Source organism: Podarcis tiliguerta (assembly GCF_965153285.1).
Source record: "Podarcis tiliguerta genome assembly, chromosome: 7".
NCBI classification, from domain to species: Eukaryota; Metazoa; Chordata; class Lepidosauria; order Squamata; family Lacertidae; genus Podarcis; species Podarcis tiliguerta.
This window is the reverse complement of record NC_139540.1, coordinates 76,232,083-76,252,895: the sequence shown is the minus strand read 5'-3', so window position 1 is coordinate 76,252,895 and position 20,813 is coordinate 76,232,083. Positions and strand designations below refer to the sequence as shown.

General features: G+C 45.1%; 1 long non-coding RNA gene across 1 annotated transcript; it reads right to left on the bottom strand.

Moving 5' to 3' along the window:
- Positions 1 to 2,586: 2,586 nt before the first annotated feature.
- Positions 2,587 to 18,741, bottom strand: LOC310681744. Its single transcript, XR_014513575.1, has 2 exons — positions 18,378 to 18,741; positions 2,587 to 3,059 (listed from the first exon to the last, which is right to left on the bottom strand). It is a non-coding gene; the product is annotated as an uncharacterized lncRNA (long non-coding RNA).
- Between the last annotated feature and the right edge of the window lie 2,072 nt (positions 18,742 to 20,813).

Genomic DNA, 20,813 nt, shown 5'->3' with positions numbered 1-20,813 from the left:
AGAAAAGGTAACTGAAGGGGAGGCAAGATAAGAGTTTTGCAAAATTATGCAAAGGTGTGGGGAAAGTGGATAGAGAGGTGTTTTGCCTCTCTCTCATAATGCCAGAACTCAGGTTCATCCATTGTAACTGATTGACAGTAGATTAAGGAGAGACAAAGTGAAATACTTCTATGCATAATGAATTTATGGAAATTGCTGCTGCTGCAACACGTGGGGCCGGCTGCTAACCAATTCGTGGAACTTATGGCTGCTAGTCCTGATTTATTTATTTTATTTAAAAAAATGTATGTACTGCTTAATATAAAAATAGGGTTGCCATATTTCAAAAAGTAAAAACCAGGAAACCACTGAAATTGATGAGCTTTTTTTTTTTTTTACCAAAAATGCAAATAATAATAATAATCATGATTTTGCAATGGACTTCTAAGACCAGGACAAAGCACCACCTTTCTGAAATCCACCCCCCCCCCCGGACATTATTTCTTCTTTGAAATCCCAGTAACATCAAGGAAAAACCAGACTTATGGCAGCCCTGAATTATAATATAAAAAGTAATTGTAGGCCAGTAATATTAGCTGATTATCATCATCCCTGACAATTGAGGGCATCTGAAGGCACTATACAGACTACCTCTTCTTTAAGCCGCTTACATTCCCCCCACCATTTTAATATAAATTCATATAAGGATACAATGGCATTCAGCTTCTTTAAGAGACATATTAAAACAGATTAGACCTACCAACCACAAGCTGAGTATTGCAAAACAACAACACACCAACCCAACTACATAGAGCTGCTCCGCTTAATAGGAGCAGAGCAGTGCGCTAAACCATCTTCCAGTGGCAATGAGGGGTACCATGAGGAGCCATTGGGGAAGTGTGCATGCTTTCGCAGGCATAAACCAGTGATATATATATATATATATATATATATATATATATATATATATATAATGTCAGTGCAGGCAGTTGTCCCCTCCCCCCAGGGTACCAAGTTGTGGGGGTGCAAAATTGAGAAGTTCCATAATTGAGAAGATTCATTGGGGCGTGTCAAATTTTGGCCTCAGATAGGGTGCCATATTACAAAATATGCGTATGATACCCAGCTCTACCTCTCTTTTAAATCAGAACCAGTGAAGGCGGTGAAGTGTCCGGAGGCAGTTGGAGGATGGATGGCAGCTAACCGATTGAGGTTGAATCCTGACAAGATAGAAGTTCTGTTCTTGGGGGACAGGGGGTGGGCTGGTGTGGAGGACTCCCTGATCCTGAATGGGGTAACTGGGCCCCTGAAGGACCAGGTGTGCAGCCTGGGAGTCATTTTGGACTCACAGCTGTCCATGGAGGCACAGGTTAAATCCGTGTCCAGGGCAGCTGTGTACCAGCTTCTTCTGGTATGCAGGCTGAGACCCTACCTGCCCGCAGACTGTCTTGCCAGAGTAGTGCATGCTCTAGTTATCTCCCGCTTGGACTACTGCAATGCGCTCTATGTGGGGCTACCTTTGAAGGTGACTCGGAAACTGCAATTAATCCAGAATGCAGCGGCTAGACTGGTGACTGGGAGTGGCCACCGAGACCACATAACATCGGTCCTGAAATATCTTCATTGGCTCCCAGTACATTTCTGAGCACAATTCAAAGTGTTGGTGCTGAACTTTAAAGCCCTAAATGGCCTCAGTCCTGTATACCTGAAGGAACATCTCCACCCCCATCGTTCAGCCCAGACACTGAGGTCCAGCGCTGAGGGCCTTCTGGCAGTTCCCTCACTGCAAGAAGCCAAGTTACAGGGAACCAGGCAGAGGGCCTTCTCGGTAGTGGCGCCCTCCCTGTGGAACGCCCTCCCACCAGATGTCAAAGAGAACAACAACTACCAGACTTTTAGAAGAAATCTAAAGGCAGCCCTGTTTAGGGAAGCTTTTAATGTTTGATGTATCACAGTATTTTAATATTCTTTTGGAAGCCGCTCAGAGTGGCTGGGGAAGCCCAGCCAGATGCGAGAAGTCACTGCGAGAAGTGAAGTTACAGGGAACCAGGCAGAGGGCCTTCTTGGTAGTGGCTCTTGCCCTGTGGAATGGCCTCCCAGCAGATGTCAAGGCAATAAACAACTATTTTACTTTTAAAAGACAACTGTAGGCAGCCCTGTTTAGGGATGTCGTGTAGCCCATGGGGCTGACACTTTTCTGGTGAGGCCAAAGGTGAAAAAGTAGACAGAGTGATGAATATTGAGTTCTCCCTTTGTACTGTAAATTGCTTCCTACAGATGTCTCCTCCAGGAAAGCAAGAACCATTGTAAGATGCATTCAAGGACACATTCTGGTCAGGCAGAAATACTTAAAGAAGGTTGCAAAGTAGGGCCAGTGAGGTGGGCAGTTTCGGGAGATGGGGTGTGGCTGGGGAGGCAGTATGGTGTCCTGAGGACCAGCCAGAGGAGCTTGGCCCCCCCCCCCGACCTGAGGGTTCTCCACCTCTGCTGCAGGCAGGTTGGTGTGAAATGCCTGAAACGTCTCAAACAACCACAAAAGCCCACAATGCTTGCCGACAGGAAGGTTCAAAGGATGCCAGAATGTTAGGAAGTATTAGGGCCACAATATTCAACTCCAATCCCAGTTTTATTGAATTCCACGAGCAACTGTACACTTGTTATTAGTTGAATGGTGGCTGGCATAATCAGCAGCTGCAAGCACAAGTTTCAGCCTGTGGAGGTGTTTTCCTCGGTGCTCACCTCATAGTGGTGTAGTGAGAATGAAGACCATCTGGTCATGTGCCAGAGATCTTACAAATGCCATTGACAAATACGTCTTTCATAATGAATTCTTTCTTGAGGTAATTCAAGTTTTGTTTCGCATTCGCCCACTTCTTAGGGCCACCAAGGGCCTGCAGTCGATGGAGAAGCCTGAAACCAACATTTATATTTTATAGGACAGACAGTGGGAATTTAATCTTGCTTTTACAGGGACTTTGAAACACAGCAAATTCCTTCTTCTGCATCTGTTGTTGGCCACATCTAAGACGTATCCAGAGTCCACAGTGACTATCTCAGTTCTTTTCATCTGGAAGATAAACCTAGAGGAAGAGACAATGGAGGATTTCTGAGTCAGAGTTTCTTGTGCCCTTGTCATATATTTTGCATAAGATATTTCAGGTTACCATATATTCCAGGGATTTGTGGTTATGTAGTGTGCATTGAGACAGAATTGTTATTGTTATGCAACAGGCTTACAAAGAAATGCAAACGTAAGAGTCCAGAGAGAAGCAACTGGAAGGTTATTTTAGTGACATTTATTTTATTCATCACAATGTGACAAACGATGTCACCAAATGGAGGTTTTCAGGTCACTAAGCTTATGGGCTTTTATTCTAAATGCACTTGCTGTGGCAATCATTGCCGCAACACACTCAATTTGTGCTGTTTATTATTTACTAGCTAAAGGCATCTTGTGTGCCTTTTGGCTGGGCAGGAGAAGGGATGGGGGCCTTGGGCGATCACACCTTGTATATCACTGAAGTTCAAGGAAAGTTTAAGCTTGAACTGTTTTATTGGTTTTGTACTTTTTATGATTTTGGTATGTGTTGCGGTGATACATATTTATTTATGTGAATAGCTAACTGTAGATGTCCCTTGACAGGAGGCTCTTGTAGAATGAAACAATTATCTCATGAAATTCATTTCTCTGGAGAGGACAATTGAATTGAAATGACATTAAAGTAGGCTGAGAATTCTGAATTAGTACACAGTGTTCATTCTTTGCAGACATCTTTCCTTTTATTACACATCCATTCAGGCTCTTCTGTTTTTCTGTGCACAAAAAAAGGATGGGCGCTTTCGACTTTCGACTTTTATTTTCCCAAGCAGATTTAAAGTGATGGCCCTCCATATGTGAAATTCAAATGTGGTTGAAGCATGACAGTTTAGGAAGCATGGAATCAGTTTTATGTTGCCAATTCAAAGTCTGTTCCAAAGCATTATGCCCCCTCTCAGGAAAGTACAGTGCAACAAACATATTGCAAATTGCTTTCTTTTGCAAATGAGGACCTACTGAATTCAGGGAGTTTCTCAATGGATCATTGTTAACAGTTGAAATAAGGAGGCTCAAGAAGGCAATGTCGAATAGTCCAAAATAGAAATGTAAGTATGCCCATTATGGTAAATGTTATATTATCCACTCTGGGGCTCACACATCACCACTTCCTCTGACTCCAGTGTGCTCTCACCACGGGCATTGAAGCAGTGTACACATGCTGATAGCCACAGTCTATATCTATCTTGTAATTTCTTGAGGAAAAACTCCCGTTGGATGTGTTTTCCCTTAAATCAGCATTCATCCAAAGTATAAGCCACGTTCACTTCACAGTTAAAGTTAGGTGTGTATGTTTGAGACAGCCATTTTGTATGGGCAGATAACAACTTCATGCATAGGACTTCGGGGAGCTTGCAAGCACTGTTCTGGCCCCTCTGTCTTGTGTACAGTAATCTGCAAATGTGATTTGAAAAAGCCTCTCCTCCTCCAGGAGGGGAGGGGTTGTGAGCAGGAGACGATTACTGCGTCATGCGGGGACGTTCGCCCCCTGCTTCAACTCCAGGGCTGGCACGCCCCTCCCCGGTTGGGCATCCAGTAGGGATGTTCGGCGGGAGCGTGGCTTGCCGCTCAAATGCGGCCGCGCCAGCCATCCCCACCATTGCACACACATTTTCTTCGAGTCGCCCACCCTCCACTCCCTTTTAGAGTTAGCTTCCTGAGACTTTGCTATGGACCTCTGGTTGGTCGCCCTCTTTAACCAGGGGGCCTGGTAGGAGTTTTTTTTCCAATTGGCTAAAGTGGCCTGGCCTCTTAGTTTTTTTCGCCTACCTCGTAGCAACCGTCACAACTTTCGTGGTATTTGGCGGTTAGGCATTGAAATGTGTTGTTGGTGTTTCGGGGGGCTAGGTGTGGCCATCGCCTACCCCGACAATTTTGGGTATTCCGCTAAAGGAATCCGGCGGTCGTGGATCCTGTCCGATGCCTGTGTGGCGGGGGGCCATGGCACAACCCTCGGTGACATCAGGAAGAGAGCCTATAGTTGTATTAGCATCAACAGGCTCCCCCTGCTGGTGGTTAACCCCTCCTCAGACTCACCCCTCTACGAGTGGGTGGAGTCTAAAGTTCCGTGGTCCAATGCCTAAGCCAATACCTTCTCACATGCTGTAATCAATAAAGTTGTGGCCTTTTCCTTGCCCATTAACCTTACATACTGTGTCCTCGTGTCTTTATTCCCCAAGCAGGGTTCGGGTCCTCGAATCACAAGCAGAGGAAAAGGGGACAAATACATACTTGGAGCCCATTTCTTAGGGATGGGTGGTTTACAAAATCTTATTGGGGAATTAGGCGTTCCAACCCTGTGTTAGATGGTAGCCTTCCTGGATTCCTACTGTCTATGTTGCTTCAGTAGCATCTGAACATCATTCAAATAATTGTCTCTGATTTAATTATATTGAAGCCAAAGAGACCATTTGGAATATGTGGTCTGAAGATTCAGTTTTAAGAGATCAACACTTTTATTGAGATAACATTTGATGATTACCAATATTCCCTGGACTAAAATATTCAAAGCGTTTAGACTGCTGAGGGGTTTTAGCAATATAATTGTGCCAAGGACTACAGTCAAGGTAAAAATTATTGTTGTGTGAAAATAATCTAGACTAGAAAAGTTTTAAAATATGAGAAATCTGTAAAGCTGTGGGCTCAAGAAACACAGTATTCAGTTCCAGTAGACAGTTGTTTTTGTCTGATAAAATAATAAAGGAGAAAAGTCTGGAAACAGCTATTGACAGCAGAAGCATAAAACACACAGAGATTCCCCCCCCCCCTTGAAATATACCAAACCATAGAAATGGAACTGAGGGTTGTATCCAGTCCTAATGACCAATAGATATTATTGAACTCAAGGCAATCATTTTCTTTAACTGCGGTGAGTCTTCTAGTACTAGGATCCAACCCTGAATTTTAAATCACCTTGTTAAATTTGAAGTGAGATAGTGTTTGAATTTGAGTGAAAGGTGTGCCTTACAGAATATCACTTGGAATTTTGTATCAAAGCGGCCTACAACTCTAAAAGCTGCCAGAGGGAACTGAAGATGAGTTGGCGAAGGCCAAGAAGCAGCAGCATTTTGGTTAAAAAGACTGTTCTATGTGGCCTTAAATCACATCATGGTTAGTGATTAGGAAGATGTAAATGAAGCTCGGTAACATCAACAGGAGAGGCACATTGTTCCTCTGCAATATTAAGAGCAGGGTTAGGGAACTTTTCTCCTTCACTTCTCATAGGCCAAATTTGACAGGTGGGTGGGCTCTGTGTAAGGAGCAAAGAGATTTCAAATAGCCCTGCAAATGAAGCTAGTCTTGGTGGAGCTTTGCATCGGAACAGCTCCTTCCAGCTCTGTATCTCCACAGACTTTTTTTTATGGACAAAGGTCCGTATAGCTAAAGCTATGGTTTTCCCAGTAGTGATGTATGGAAGTGAGAGCTGGACCATAAAGAAGGCTGATCGCTGAACAATTGATGCTTTTGAATTATGTTGCTGGAGGAGACTCTTGAGAGTCCCATGGACTGCAAGAAGATCCAACCTATCCATTCTGAAGGAAATCAGCCCTGAGTGCTTACTAGAAGGACAGATCGTGAAGCTGAGGCTCCAATACTTTGGCCACCTCATGAGAAGAGAAGACTCCCTGGAAAAGACCCTGATGTTGGGAAAGATGGAGGGCACAAGGAGAAGGGGATGACAGAGGACGAGATGGTTGGACAGTGTTCTTGAAGCTACAAACATGAGTTTGACCAAGCTGTGGGAGGCAGCGGAAGACAGGAATGCCTGGCATGCTCTGGTCCATGGGGTCATGAAGAGTCAGACATGACTAAACAACTAAACAACAACAGCTGCATATTCAAGTTCTCCCTGTAAGTCAACTGCACACAGCAATAGCACAATATCAGTTGTATCCAGTGATCTGCATTATGCCTTGGGACAGATCTTTACTGCTACCCAGTGCATGCACAAGTGGAATCTAGTTGCAAAATGAGTGGGGAATGGCTTTTCCCTCTCAGAGCATCCTCCTTTTTGGAGCTGTGAATTAATTTCCTTTCACATTAGATTGCCATGTCTATTGGAGGACTTCCGCGTTCCCCTATGGAATAGGGCATGCCTGCATTCTCTTTCACCATCTGGCTTTTCCTTCCTCTGGAGGTATATCTGACAAGTGTGCCTGTGTTTTGTGAAATACCAAAATATATGTTTTGTAAATCCCAACAGGGGCCTGGAATTTGGGATGATTTAAATGTTATAGACCTGACATGAAGCTTCACAAAAGCCCCTCGCTGTAATGGGGCTCCATGCTTCAGACATAATATTATAATGCTTTTTTACTTTACAGACAAGTACAGGCTCTGAAGGTACCTCTTTTGAACTCATTAAAGGCAGAAGAAACTCTTCAGCCAAATACTAACTTCAGGGCCAGCCTACAACTAGGATTAGTTTAGAATTATAGTTTGTTCCTATGTTACATTTAACAGCCAGCATTTAGCTGGTGTTCAATTTAAAATGATACAAGGACTCCAGATTGCACTGTCTGATGATCAAAGAAGCTCGCCTATCCACAGGTATGCCAGAAATTTATGTGCTACAAATTAATAGCATACATTTATAGGGGTGATTGTTCCATTTACATCTTGAAATGCGGAAGCAGAACTATTTGGGGGAAAGTTCTGCTGCAGCTGCACATTTGCCGTTTGGAGAAGTTTTTATATTATTAGATCTGACATACTGTAGACATTGCAAATCTTCCTGTCTGAGGTATTACTATGTATTTATTACATTTTCAATCCAGTCCTGATTCCATAGACGCTGCAACCTTTGAATCCCGTGCTGCCAGGAGACACACGAGTTCATAGTCTGAATTCCTAATACAGAACATAAGAGCCCTTCCAGATCAGACCAACGAGAGGTCCATAAGCAGGACAGAAGCACAATAGTTCTCTATCACTCACACATGATCTCCTGAAGCTGGTATATTCAGGGACATGCAGTCTTTGATAATGGAGGCAATACATACTAGTCCTCATAACTGCTAACCACTGATAGCCTTATCCTCTGTGATAAGCCACCCATGTAGGTGTCCATCACTACATACTGGGGCAGTGAGTTCCATTGTTTAACTATCTGCTGAGTGAAGAACTTCTTATTTGTCTGCCCTGAATCTCCCAAATCAGTATCCAACTCCCAGTGGGGAGGAGCTATACCATTGGCCTGCCAGCCGTGGTGGGTGTGTCCAACCTAGAAGTTCGAAAGCATGCCAGTGCATGTAGATAAATAGGTACCACTGTGGTGGGAAGGTAAACAGTGTTTCCGCGTGCTCTGGTTTCCATCACGGTGTTCCGTTGTGCCAGAAGCGATTTCGTCATGCTGGCCACATAACCCGGAAAGCTGTATGTGGACAAAAGCCGGCTCCCTCAGCCTGAAAGTGAGATGAGCGCCGCAACCCCATTGTCACCTTTGACTGGACTTAACTGTCCAGGGGTCCTTTATCTTTGACCTTACACTTGGAATACTGCGTACAGTTCGAATCTCTGCATCTCAAAAAGAATACTGTAAAAACAATCTTTTCCAAAGTGGGAAATACAGCCCACTTGGGGGGGGGGTGGAACAATCTGGGGGTGGGGCGTCAGGTGCAATGGGGGCCACTGAATAAAAATAAGGGGGCGATGGGAGCATAAAGAGAAGGAAAATTTGAAAAACTGTTCATGCATGTTTCATCTATTGTGTAATGATGCTTACTGCGACAACACGCCCCCCCCCATAGACCCGGCATTTGGGATTGGGGTGGCTTCTGTCAATTCCTGCTGTTCCGATTAAAACCGGACACTTAAGGGGTCTGCTTAACCCCCCTTAAACTCTCCCCCCAGCAAATCATCACACTACCTTGAAAACTGCTGTTGGAACGTAGTTTTTTTTCACCAAAGTATTTTATGGCATGGTGTGTTGCTCCCAGAGAGAGAAGGCCGCTCAAATCCCACCAGGCACTTGTGAGCCTCCGCCATGCCTTAAAGTGGTGCTTTGGATCTCAGCCATTGTTCAGCACAAAAGCACTGCAAGGAAACATGGGTAGCTCCCAGTACAGATGTGTCCTTAATCAAGCAAAGTACCAAGCAGTTAAGTACCTAATATGTATACTCAATTATTCATTTTAGTATATGCAGTGTATTAAATCAGGCCTATTTTTCATCACGGTGGTCCCCTGACAATATTTAGCAGACAGTAATGGAAACATCGTCAGAAACTAGCACATAATTGTTCCCTGACTGGGACTACTGTTCCAAAATCAGATAACTTGATTTTGATTTGGGCTGCCATTCGATGCACACTTTACTTAGAAGCAGTGATTTTTTTCTGGGGGGACGCAGAGGTACGCATACCCCTAAACATTTTGTGAATCTAAGTGTGGCCTTATTGAGGGAGTAGGAAAATGAGAGTAACCCTAAACATCTTTTTCTTTTCTTTTAAAAAAAGCACTGCTTAGAAGGAAGTTCCATTGAAGTCCTTATGGCGTCCTTTGAGTAAACATGCACAGAGTTGCAGTATGATTTTTGTTAGTTCTTTTTAAGAAAGACAAACCTAAAACAAAAATGTTGCTGTTGTCATCGTTAATTAGTTGCTATTGTATTAGTGTGCAGTCCAACTTGTTCCTTGTTAGAGCAGCTTCAGAGCTCTTTTTGTTCCCAAGAGCACAGGCTGAATCTTTTTTTGCTTTGCCTTGTCTTACCCCTTGGTTGGGCCTTGCCTTGCTGCACTACAGAGTAGAACTGTTGACACAGATGCTGCACTTTTGAAAATCCCTGATAAGTAACACCTGGCAGGGAGAGGCTTCTGTTTGAAACCCGAGGGAACAGCGAGTGGCACTGTGGTCTTGAGGCATCTGATCAAAGATCTGTATTTTAAATAAGCTTAAAAATATATCTGTAGATGCTTGCTTCAGATGCTTGCTCCAGCCTTGGCAGATGTTTAGCCTTGGCAGATATTTATTTTTCTGAACAGGGCCCCTCATTGATTTGTTGCAGTACTTCAAAGTTGTAAAAAGGAGCAAAAGCTGGGAACAAAGGTCATACAGATTACAGAATACAATCCAAGCTGCAAAAACATTAATTAGAGTTGGTAATTACTCAAACTCAGGATATCTTCCCAAGGTTTAAGATATCCTGAGAAGGTTAAAGGAGCAAAGAGCTAAAAGCAACAACAGCTGCAGCCTGGTGAGGAAGAGAGACTGCTCTGAGGTTGTTTTTTAGGTCACTTTGGAAACTGTTTTTTACTCATCGTTTCTTCCAAAAATCAATCTATGTTATATATATATATATGTACTGACTTTAATGTAACTATACAAAGAATCTAGAAAGTAAGAGATGTTAGATTCTTATGTTAGATTCTTATTTCATTGATGGTGTGTGAGAAGGTGAACCCAAGACCTCTGTTTATATGACAAGATTTAAAACCATGAGCCATCTGTTTTAGCCATCTGCCCCTGTTGCCAAGGGCAGAAGAGCCAAGAGCAGAAGAGCAAAGGGCATAGGGTGATCTGATAATTAAGATGCCTTGTCAAGGCAAATGTAAGATATATGATAGAAGGAAATATAGCTCTTTGTCTCCCATAAAAGGTAATAGGAAATGGGTGTATCTTTTATGATTGGTTCTATCAGACAGCCAATAGGAATTTCAACCAGGCTGATTGGACAGAGGCAGCCAAAGGAGGAGTAAGGAGGCTGGGCTGAGGGAATATAAGTGCTGGTCACCAGGGCTGGGGTGTGCAGAGCTTTTGGTAAATATACCACTGTGCCAATCATTTATTTGTCTGACAAATAAATTATTATTTTAATTTCTCTATTGCTGCGTTGAATATTTCATTCCAGCTAAGCGTTAACCACAAGCAGGGTGCTACAGTCTAAACCACTGAACCTCTTGGGCTTGCCAATCAGAAGATCAGTGGTTCGAATCCCCGTGACAGGGTGAGCTCCTGTTGCTCTGTCCCAGCTCCTGCCAATCTAGCAGTTTGAAAGCATGCCAGTGCAAGTAGATAAATAGGTACCACTGCAGCGGGAAGGTAAATGACATTTCCGTGCGCTCTGGTTTCCGTAATGGTCTTCCGTTGCACCAGAAGCTGGCCACATGACCTGGAAAGCTGCCTGTGGACAAACACCGGCTCCCTTGGTCTGAAAGCGAGATGAGCACCGCAACCCCATAGTCACCTTTGACTGGACTTAACCGTCCAGGGGTCCTTTACCTTTTACCTTATTCAATATAGAAAATACTGAGGTAGATAAATCAATGAACTGAGTGGGCACGATAGCTTCATGAGATAGGGAACTCCTAATTCAAAAGCATATTTTTCAAGAAACAGTTTGTCCCTCTCTTCTTGCTTTTGGTAAGAAACACAAATAAGTGCAACAAACAGTAAAGGGTTGTGTGTTAAGGGAGAATAACACCACACTATTCATTAATAGCTTAGTTCCAGAGGAGTAGCAGTATTGGCATGTGTAGCAAAGCCAGTGAGAAAACATACACAGTCCAGCAGTAGCCCTACTCCAAGTGTTAAATTAGTATAATAAAAAAGATAATATCACATAAGAGTCCTGCATACTGCTCAACCATCCTGATATAAGTGGGACATACTGAAATTACAGAAGGCATCTCAGCTTCTGATTGGATCCCAGAATGTCCCGTTTTTTGGTTCGGCACTCTGGTGTGAGTCTGCTGGCTCTGGTGGGAGCTTGGAATCAAAAACGGATCTTGCTGATTTGGATTACCCAGATATTGGAGGGTATAGTCCTGCTGGATCAGCCAGCGAATGGCCCAATTCACCCAGCATCCTTTTCTTGCAGTGGCCGACAAGGTGCCTCTGCAAGTAGGGCCTGAGTGCAAAATCTCCCTCTCCTCCACTTTTGTTGTATTAAAACACTGGATCTTGCATTCATTTGCGTTGTTCAGAGAAATGCAACATGTTTACCGTTACCGATTGTGTTGTCTTACTTTTGGTTGGCCCCAATATGTAAAAACCATCCCACTTAACCACCAAAGTTTTATAGCCATCTCTCCTGGAAGAGATTGACATGGATGCCAGTCCATTGAGTTATTCCTGTTGTAGACTCAACAGAAACAAGTGTCGGGGGAGGGTACTTAACAGTAAAACATTTCCATCCCATTGATTTTGTCCTATTGCTGTTTAACTCTCCTGTTGAATCTCTGTGGGATTTAAAGGGGCTTCAATTTGACTACATCATGCTCTTCACCATTAATTAGTGTACGGCTTTAATTTTCATTAAAATTCTCAGTTTTAATGCAAACAAAGAGCAGCAGGGTTTTTTTCCCCCCACTGTTAAAAAACTGCATTCCTTTATTTTGGCGAGGGCTGAAGAGTGTAGATACATTTAATTCAACTGAATTAGTATGATGGATTTTGTATTTCTTTGCCAATATTTCTTGTCTTTATCAGTGGTGGCTCACATCCCTTGCTAATCCATCATTTCGGTCTCTTGTGAATTATTTTCTCTGCATTATCTGAGCCCTAACCATATGAAGCAAACCAATGAAATTATTATTAGGCATGAAAATATCTAAAGAGAGAAACCAGAGGGCTTTGCCAGCCTTTGTGCAATTCAGTATAAGATGTTATTTTATTAGAAGTCTCCCTGAAACCAAAGAACCAGACATTTGCCTGCAATAAATTTACTCAGGGTCAGTTTATACTATCAGCAGAATCAAGTAATAAAGAAAGCACTCTGCAGACAGAGCAGTTTGTGAAGTGAACACACTGTCCACTACGGAATAGGATGGAGTGCCCAGAGGCTGGGGATGCAGAGAAGAGGGAAGATCAGCTAGCTGTTTCCTTGCTACATTGAGAGGATACAGTAGTGGTTGGGGTGCAAGTCCCAACCAGGGGCATACGAAGGGGGGGCAGAGGGGGCAGTCTGCCCCGGGCACCACTTGACGGGGTGACAAGATGGCCCGCTGCCCCCCAGCTGTAGAGCAGCCAAGGCCATGTGCTAAGTTAGTATGGGTGACGCTCGCGTGGCGTCTGTACGCGCTGCCGCTCTCATGTGCCGTCCGTATGGGTGTCCGTACTGCTGCCTCTCACACAGTGTCTGTACGGGCTGTTTCTTGTACAGTGGCTGTACGGGCTGCCATGCATGCACAGTTCATATGGTCTGCCGTGCGTGCGCAGTCTGTACAGGCTGCCGCTTGCACACGCCATCCATATGGGTGTCCGTACAGGCTGCCCCTCGCACGGAGACTGTATGGGCCACCGCTCGTGCAAGGTCCATACGGATGTTGCGTGTGCGCCGCTAGGTTGTTCGCCCTGCCCCTTGGCGTCCTGCCCCGGGTGCCGGAGAGGGTTCCTCCGCCACTGCTCCCAACGCCATGCAAGCGCAGAATTGCAGGATGAGGGCTTTTTGCAGTGCAGCTTGTTGATGTCACCAAGACAATACCCATTCAGCGCAGACCCTCCAAGTATCGCTATTTTCCAGGGACAGTCCCAAATTTACAGAAGCCGTCTGTCAGGAGTCCAGGTTCCCAGCTTGATAACACAGTAAGCGTAGGTAATTAAAAAGGAGGATTTATTGGGAAAACGAACAGATAGCTCTGGATGGCTCTAACAAAGCCTCTGGCATCATTACTCAGGATGACCCTTCTGAAGACTTCTTCAAGATATTCTTCTACAGAATATATTGAACTGTCACCCCTTGCATCTCTTGTTTTGCTTCCTATCTAGCAGCCTTCCCATTCTCCTACTCTTCAGACTTATTGGATTAGCTCCAGCCCCTTCCTATTCTGACATACTTCTGTGTGTTTTTTTGCTCCTGTTTGAGCATCCTGTGAGCTTTGGCTGTGTTCTAGCCTGCTCTCAGCTACTGCCTTATCATCCTGCCCATCAAGGTCAGAAAGTCTGCAGCTGCCAGCTCCCCCCGCCTAACGTCTAAGCCTCTCTGTTCCTGGCTGCTTCCTGCAGTTGGCTGCAAACCTTCACTGGGAGCTGGCTCATTCCTAACACCTGGTTTCTGATGTGATCCTGGAATGTCTCACTTTTCCTTAGGATGCCCCTATTTTCATCAGAGATATGATGGAGGGTATGGTAGGATTTCCCTATTTTATGAAGAGAAATTTTGGAGGGTGTCAGAGACAAGACGCAGCTGACAGAGGCTGAGAAATGCTGAGAGGCAAGGAGAAGAGATTAGGCTGGAATGCGGAATGGGGGAGGAACAGTCAAGCTGCAGTAGAAACCTGATCTCTGAGAACAAAGAGCAGGAAGGGGGGAGTCCAAGCGGCAAAACACAAACTGTCAGTTCAAGCTCAGGCTCAGACTCAGGGACACCGGAAATAGCCTCTCCAAAAACGCATAGGCTTGTAAGAGTTTGTGAGAGGCGGGAAAGTGAAAGAAAGCGAAAGTGGGGGCTTTATTGCTGGAGGAGGAAGAGGCGGAGCTCAGACTTGGCAACAGCAAACTTGGGAGAAGACGCTGAGTGAGTGAGCTCCAAAATGATTTGCGTGTTTGAGCAATAAATCTCAGATAATTACCGCCGGAGTTGTCTCGCGTCTGTGGGAGAGACCCAAGCCATTACAGAGGGTATGGTAGGATGTCCCTATTTTCATCAGAGAAACATTGGAGAGTATGGTAGGACATCCCTATTTTCATCGGAGAAATGTTGGAGGGTATGGTAAAAGGTAAAGGGTAAAGGGACCCCTGACCGTTAGATCCAGTCGCGGCAGACTCTGGGGTTGCAGTGCTCATCTCGCTTTACTGGCCAAGGGAGCTGGCGTACAGGTAGGATGTCCCTATTTTCCTTGGAGAAATGCTGGAGGGGACATCTCTATTTTCATCAGAGAAATGTTGGTGGTTATGGTGGGATGTCCATATGGAGGTATGCAGCTAAACACCTGCATTTCCACCCAAAACACTGCAGCCTTTCTCTGCTTCTATGAAGTGTTGGCTTATATTTTCCTTAGTGAATCACCTCAGTGGCTGGCACTGCCTGACCTGTACCTCTTCAGAATCTGAATGCTCCCCCAACTAAAGGGCTACCTGCACATAGCATGTGAGGGAGAAGACTAGGCTGGCCCTTCTCCCTGACATCCCAGTTCCATATGAGCAAGGTAGTATTTGGGAAGAGCATCGAGACATGTGATCCCTTGCTTTCAGTCTATTGTGGTATGTGATCCAGGAGAAATTTCATCACTTCATTCTGTTGAATATATAAACTGGTCCTCAGTTTCACAGGGAGAAGGAAGATTGAGCTCTAAATAATCAATAACTGCATCCCTGTGAAGGCATGAAGAATAATTTAATTATACAGTTGGGGGGGGGAGTGTGACCTGCCATTTATGCAACAGCTGAGCTCTGTTTTCCAAGTTATGCAAACAGTTTCTGGTAAAATCTTGGGGGACTTATTATTTGGTGAGTAAATTGAGGGAACAGCTGGCTTTAATTGCTAAGACGTATGGTCCAAACACAATTAAAGGTATGTTATTTTGCAGTTCCACACAACAAACACACAGCTTCTTTGGATAGTCCGTTTCCTGGATGAAAGGGGATTATTCTTTATTTGCAGAGGGACACATAGGAGTTTTGCCCTGGGAAATTCTTTTCAAACTAACATTTGTGTTCCTGGTTTGCATTAGTGGCAATGGAGGTAGTGAGATAAAGCGTGTTCTCCAATAAATGAGAGCACGTGTTGCGTTGTGGGCCACCGGGCCAGGCCTCTTGTTGCCAGGCTGGTTAATAGTTATTGCCTGGCATTTGTGATTGGATAACCGGGTTGCTGGGGCAAATTATATGTTGCAAATTGAGTGGGTGGGACCATAGTCTTTAAATATTGGTGCACTCTGGTTTCTCTTTCTCTTTGCAGAGTGCATCGGATCACCCGCCCACCCGCCCTCTTTTCCGGTTGACCTTGCTTTGCCTGTCATGGGGCCGTCTGCCTTGGTGCAGGGGCCTAGTAGGAATTTTGCCATTTGGTGATTGGCTGTGCCATTTGGTTTTTGCCTATTACTCAGCAATTCGTCACAATTTGTAAGGTTGCAGTTAGGCATTGGTTATAATATGCTGGTGGTGGAGGGGTCTGAACAGGCGTTGCCTGCCCCTCCTATTGCGCTGAAGGGAATTCTGTTAAAGGAATCCTGGGGCTTGCCATGATTTCGTCCAATCCCTGTCATGGGACCAGGGCCGCCCAATCCCTGTCATGGGAATCCTTGTCATAGGACCGGGCAATCCTTGTCATAGGAAGGCAAGCTTTCGGGGAGCTGCTGGGGAGAGCGGCGTGGGTCCGACGCTTAGCTCAGGTGACCCCCCAGTTTGACTTTCTCTTCTACTGGCTACCGATCGGACCTCGGGATGCCAGTTCTGTCCCAGGCGGGGGGACAGATAGTCATAACCAATGTCTAAACAACCACTCACTGATTTTGTATTTTAATAAAGTTGTGGCCAAAATAGTGCCCCAAAACCAAAACTAAATTACGTGTTATGTGTGAAGTTATTTGAGGGGTGGCCTGGGGACCTACACTCGCAATGGAAGGGATATATGAAATAATAGCAATTATTGGTAAAACTTAAGGGATTCCTCTCAGAGGACTATGTGTCTGCCACCCAGTTAAGACATATCACTGTGGAGCCAGTCTTTGATGTCACAATGCTGTAATTCCAATAGATCATACCAAGGAATGGTTCCTTAGCAGAACCAGAAGAATTGCTGCCCACATTATGGGAGTTATAGGAGACATTGGACTGGCTCTGTATTAAAGAATCTCATTTTATGGCAAGTTGTTAAAGAGTTCCTTAAATGGAGTGTCAGCATTTTGCAGCCTAGTTCCCTTCAGCTGTTTGGGGCCACAACTCTCATTAACCTCTGACAAGGGGACATGGTGTCTGCGGCATTGTAAGTAGAAAGCATCTGGAGACCACCAGGTGGGGAAAAATTGCCTTATGCCCTCTGCATCAGGAAAGAGCCTTAGCTCGTTTATGAGCGCAATTCAAAGTGTTGGTGCTGACCTTTAAAGCCCTAAACGGCCTCAGTCCAGTATATCCGAAGGAGTGTCTCCACCCCCATCGTTCTACCCGGACACTGAGGTCCAGCGCCGAAGGCCTTCTGGCGGTTCCCTCACTGCGAGAAGCCAAGTTACAGGGAGCCGGGCAGAGGGCCTTCTTAGTAGTGGCTCTTGCCCTGTGGAATGGCCTCCCGGCAGATGTCAAAGAGAACAACAACTACCAGACTTTTAGAAGACATCTGAAGGCAGCCCTGTTCAGGGAAGCTTTTAATGTTTGATGCATTACTGTATTTTAATATTTTGTTGGAAGCTGCTCAGAGTGACTGGGAAAGCCCAGCCAGATGGGCGGGGTATAAATAAATAAATAAAATTAATAATAATTACTGTAGCTTAATAACAGAGCACATGCCTTTGTATGTGAGAGGACCCAAGTCCATTTCATGGCTCTTCTGTAGTTTCCCAGCCTTTCACTAAGCCAGAGATATGCTGTGTGATGAGGGTCCAATTCTGATGAAAGAAGGACACAATTTTGTATGACATGATCTATCACATGGGTAGGGAAACTAAGGCCTGTGGGCTGGATCCGGCCCACTTACCTTCTTAATCCGGCCCACGGACAGTCCAGGAATAAGTGTGTTTTTACATGAGTAGAATGTGTCCTTTTATTTAAAATGCATTTCTGGGTTATTTGTGGGGTATAGGAATTCATTCATTCCCCCCCCACAAAAAAAAAGATAGTCCAGTCCCCCACAAGGTCACAGTGGACTGACCTGCTGCTGAAAAAATTTGCTGACCCATGATCTATCAGCTCAATCACATACAATGCCTTTCTTTTTTAAAAAAAGGAGGGGAGTACTCAATATGAGCCCAAATCATTTTGGTAACATTTCTGGGCCCTAAAGCACATCTTGGAGAACTTGCATAGTGCTGGTATCTATTTTTTAATAATTACTATTTCACATATTTCACGTCTTCCCTGCCTTTACAGTGGTACCTCGGGTTAAGTACTTAATTAGTTCCGGAGGTCCGTTCTTAACCTGAAGCACCACTTTAGCTAATGGGGCCTCCCGCTGCCGCTGTGCCGCCACTGCGCGATTTCTGTTCTCATCCTGAAGCAAAGTTCTTAACCCGAGATACTATTTCTGGGTTAGCGGAGTCTGTAACCTGAAGCGTATGTAACCTGAAGCGTCTGTAACCCGAGGTACCACTGTATTTCAGTATTTTCAGTATTTGCCTTTATTATAGAGTACATAGATGCATAACAATCAAATAAGTAAAGGAATGACAAACCTTGTTTGGATTCAGAGTAAGCTTTTCAATTATTGTTCTTACCTTTGAAGGAGAACCAACAGACATATGCTACTCGTGTCCTCATTTCAAGATCATGTTGAAGACTGAAAGATTGCATAGCTTAAAAAGACTCTGTTTTTCTCAATAGAGCACATAGGGAAAGGGTATGGAAAGAGAAAAATGATCATGGAAATGTAAAAGCGACAACACAGAGCAGTTACAAAACAGAGTAACAGGGCAAGGAGCTCTAATGTAAAAGGAAGAGAATTTTAAAGCAGCTATTTCAGGGATGAATGGAATTTCATAGCAAGTACGCTGGTTGGTACCAAGCCACAAAATGTGCTGGAGATAACTGCTAGCATCAACAGCTTTTACAAAGATTAGGGCCAAAACAAGATGCGGTAATGGAGGTATATAAAACAGATGACTATTTGAAAGAAAATCAAATTGCAATGGAGTGCCCTGGGCTCCTTTCATAGGAAGAGTGGGATGTAAACTGAAAAAAAATATGAAGTCTTGTGTCACTATTAAATAGCAATAAATTTAATAACTATTATTATTATTATTATTATTATTTAGAAACATCTATGGAGCATAGCTCTATCAGTGGTTATAGGTAAAGGTAAAGGTACCCCTGCCCGTACGGGCCAGTCTTGACAGACTCTAGGGTTGTGCGCTCATCTCACTCTATAGGCCGGGAGCCAGCGCTGTCCGCAGACACTTCCGGGTCACGTGGCCAGCGTGACATCGCTGCTCTGGCGAGCCAGAGCCGCACACGGAAACACCGTTTACCTTCCCGCTGGTAAGCGGTCCCTATTTATCTACTTGCACCCGGGGGTGCTTTCGAACTGCTAGGTTGGCAGGCGCTGGGACTGAATGACAGGAGCGCACCCCGCCGCGGGGATTCGAACCGCTGACCATGCGATCGGCAAGTCCTAGGTGTTGAGGTTTTACCCACAGCGCCACCCGCGTCCCTATGTCAGTGGTTATAATAAGCCACAATACTGTAGCTAAAGGGAGTGTCTATGTTTATAGGCATCAAATACCAGATGCTGGAATCAAGCTTTCATGCAAGCTTCCCAGAGGATCTGGCTGGCATCTGGTAGAAGCAGAATGCTGGAGAAGATGGGTCTTTTATCTGATCTAACACCCAACTTATTTATTTATGTTTATTATTAGATTTGTACCCCACTAGGGGCAGCCCATCTCATTTTGCCACTGGAGACAAAACAGGGATGTTCCCCGCTTCTTCTGCTATCTCCAAAATCCCCCCCCCAACTCTGCAAGGCATTCCCCCCCCCCATGCACCAGAATGCCCCCTTCTTGCTGGCATTGCAGCAGCTGAACAAAATAACACAACACGATGGCCAATAACAATGGCACTAAACACTATTTATAGACTAATAGAAATGATCAGAAATTGCAAGCAAAGTCTCTAAATCTTCTTCACTGGCTGCGGTAGAATAATTCAAAAGTTTGATATATACATAATCTGTCACCAAATATCGCCGGAATAACCGCTCCCCACATTAAATGGGGGGCACACCCTTTGCATGGTCGGGCGCAGCCCCCGGGACTCTATGTGGCACCATTAGCACAGGCTTGGCTTCGCCTTCCTCAGGGATACCTGGAGGTCTCCGCCTACCTCAGCCAGTTGCCCAATCCCACCTGGGGAGGCGTTGCCAAGGTGATCAGGCCAGGTAGGGGGAGGGACCACCCTGCCCACACAATAGGGGGAGGGTCTCACCTGGGAATGGTCACTTGGCTCCAGAGCTTCTCCCACCCTACCCACCCTCAGGTAGTACTTCTTTTGCAGGTTAACCGTTTCTCTACAGGTACGCAGGTGCTGCTATGTCAGGGTCGCTGTTGAAGGGCTGGAAAGGAATTCTCCTGCATTGACAGGTTTGCCTTTCCTGTAGCAAAACGTCACAACTTTGGCGGTATCAGACCTTGTGCAGAATCCTTTAGTCTATCTTCTCTAAATGGGGTTCGGCATGTAGACCCATGCCCCCCTTCTCTTTGCGGCGGTGATAGGTTCCTCATTAAAGGGGTTGTTTTGAGGGGAGGCTTTGGCAGTACGCCTAGAGGTTGTCGTTGCTCTCCCCTGCGATGGGGGCATAATGGCGGCGGGCTCTATCTGCTTGAACATATGTTCTCCAGAGACAGCCCATCCCTCCCCACACTCTGGATAACCCTGATGTTCCCCAGATCCCCGGCGGGGGACTGGGAGGGATAAACGCCCAATGCCTCAGTCAAGGTCTACCCACATCTGAAACATAATAAAGTTGTGGCCAATTTTAATCCCATAACACGTTGTCTTGAGTCGTTATTCCACACGGGGGCCGCCCAGGGTTTGGGGGACTCCGCCTGTCCACGCAACAGAGTTTCTGGATAACCAATCTCTTTCATTCAATGCTTCATCAGCCAATCTTGATAAATTCTTCAGCAGCAGCAACGATGGGGCAGGTGGAACCTCTT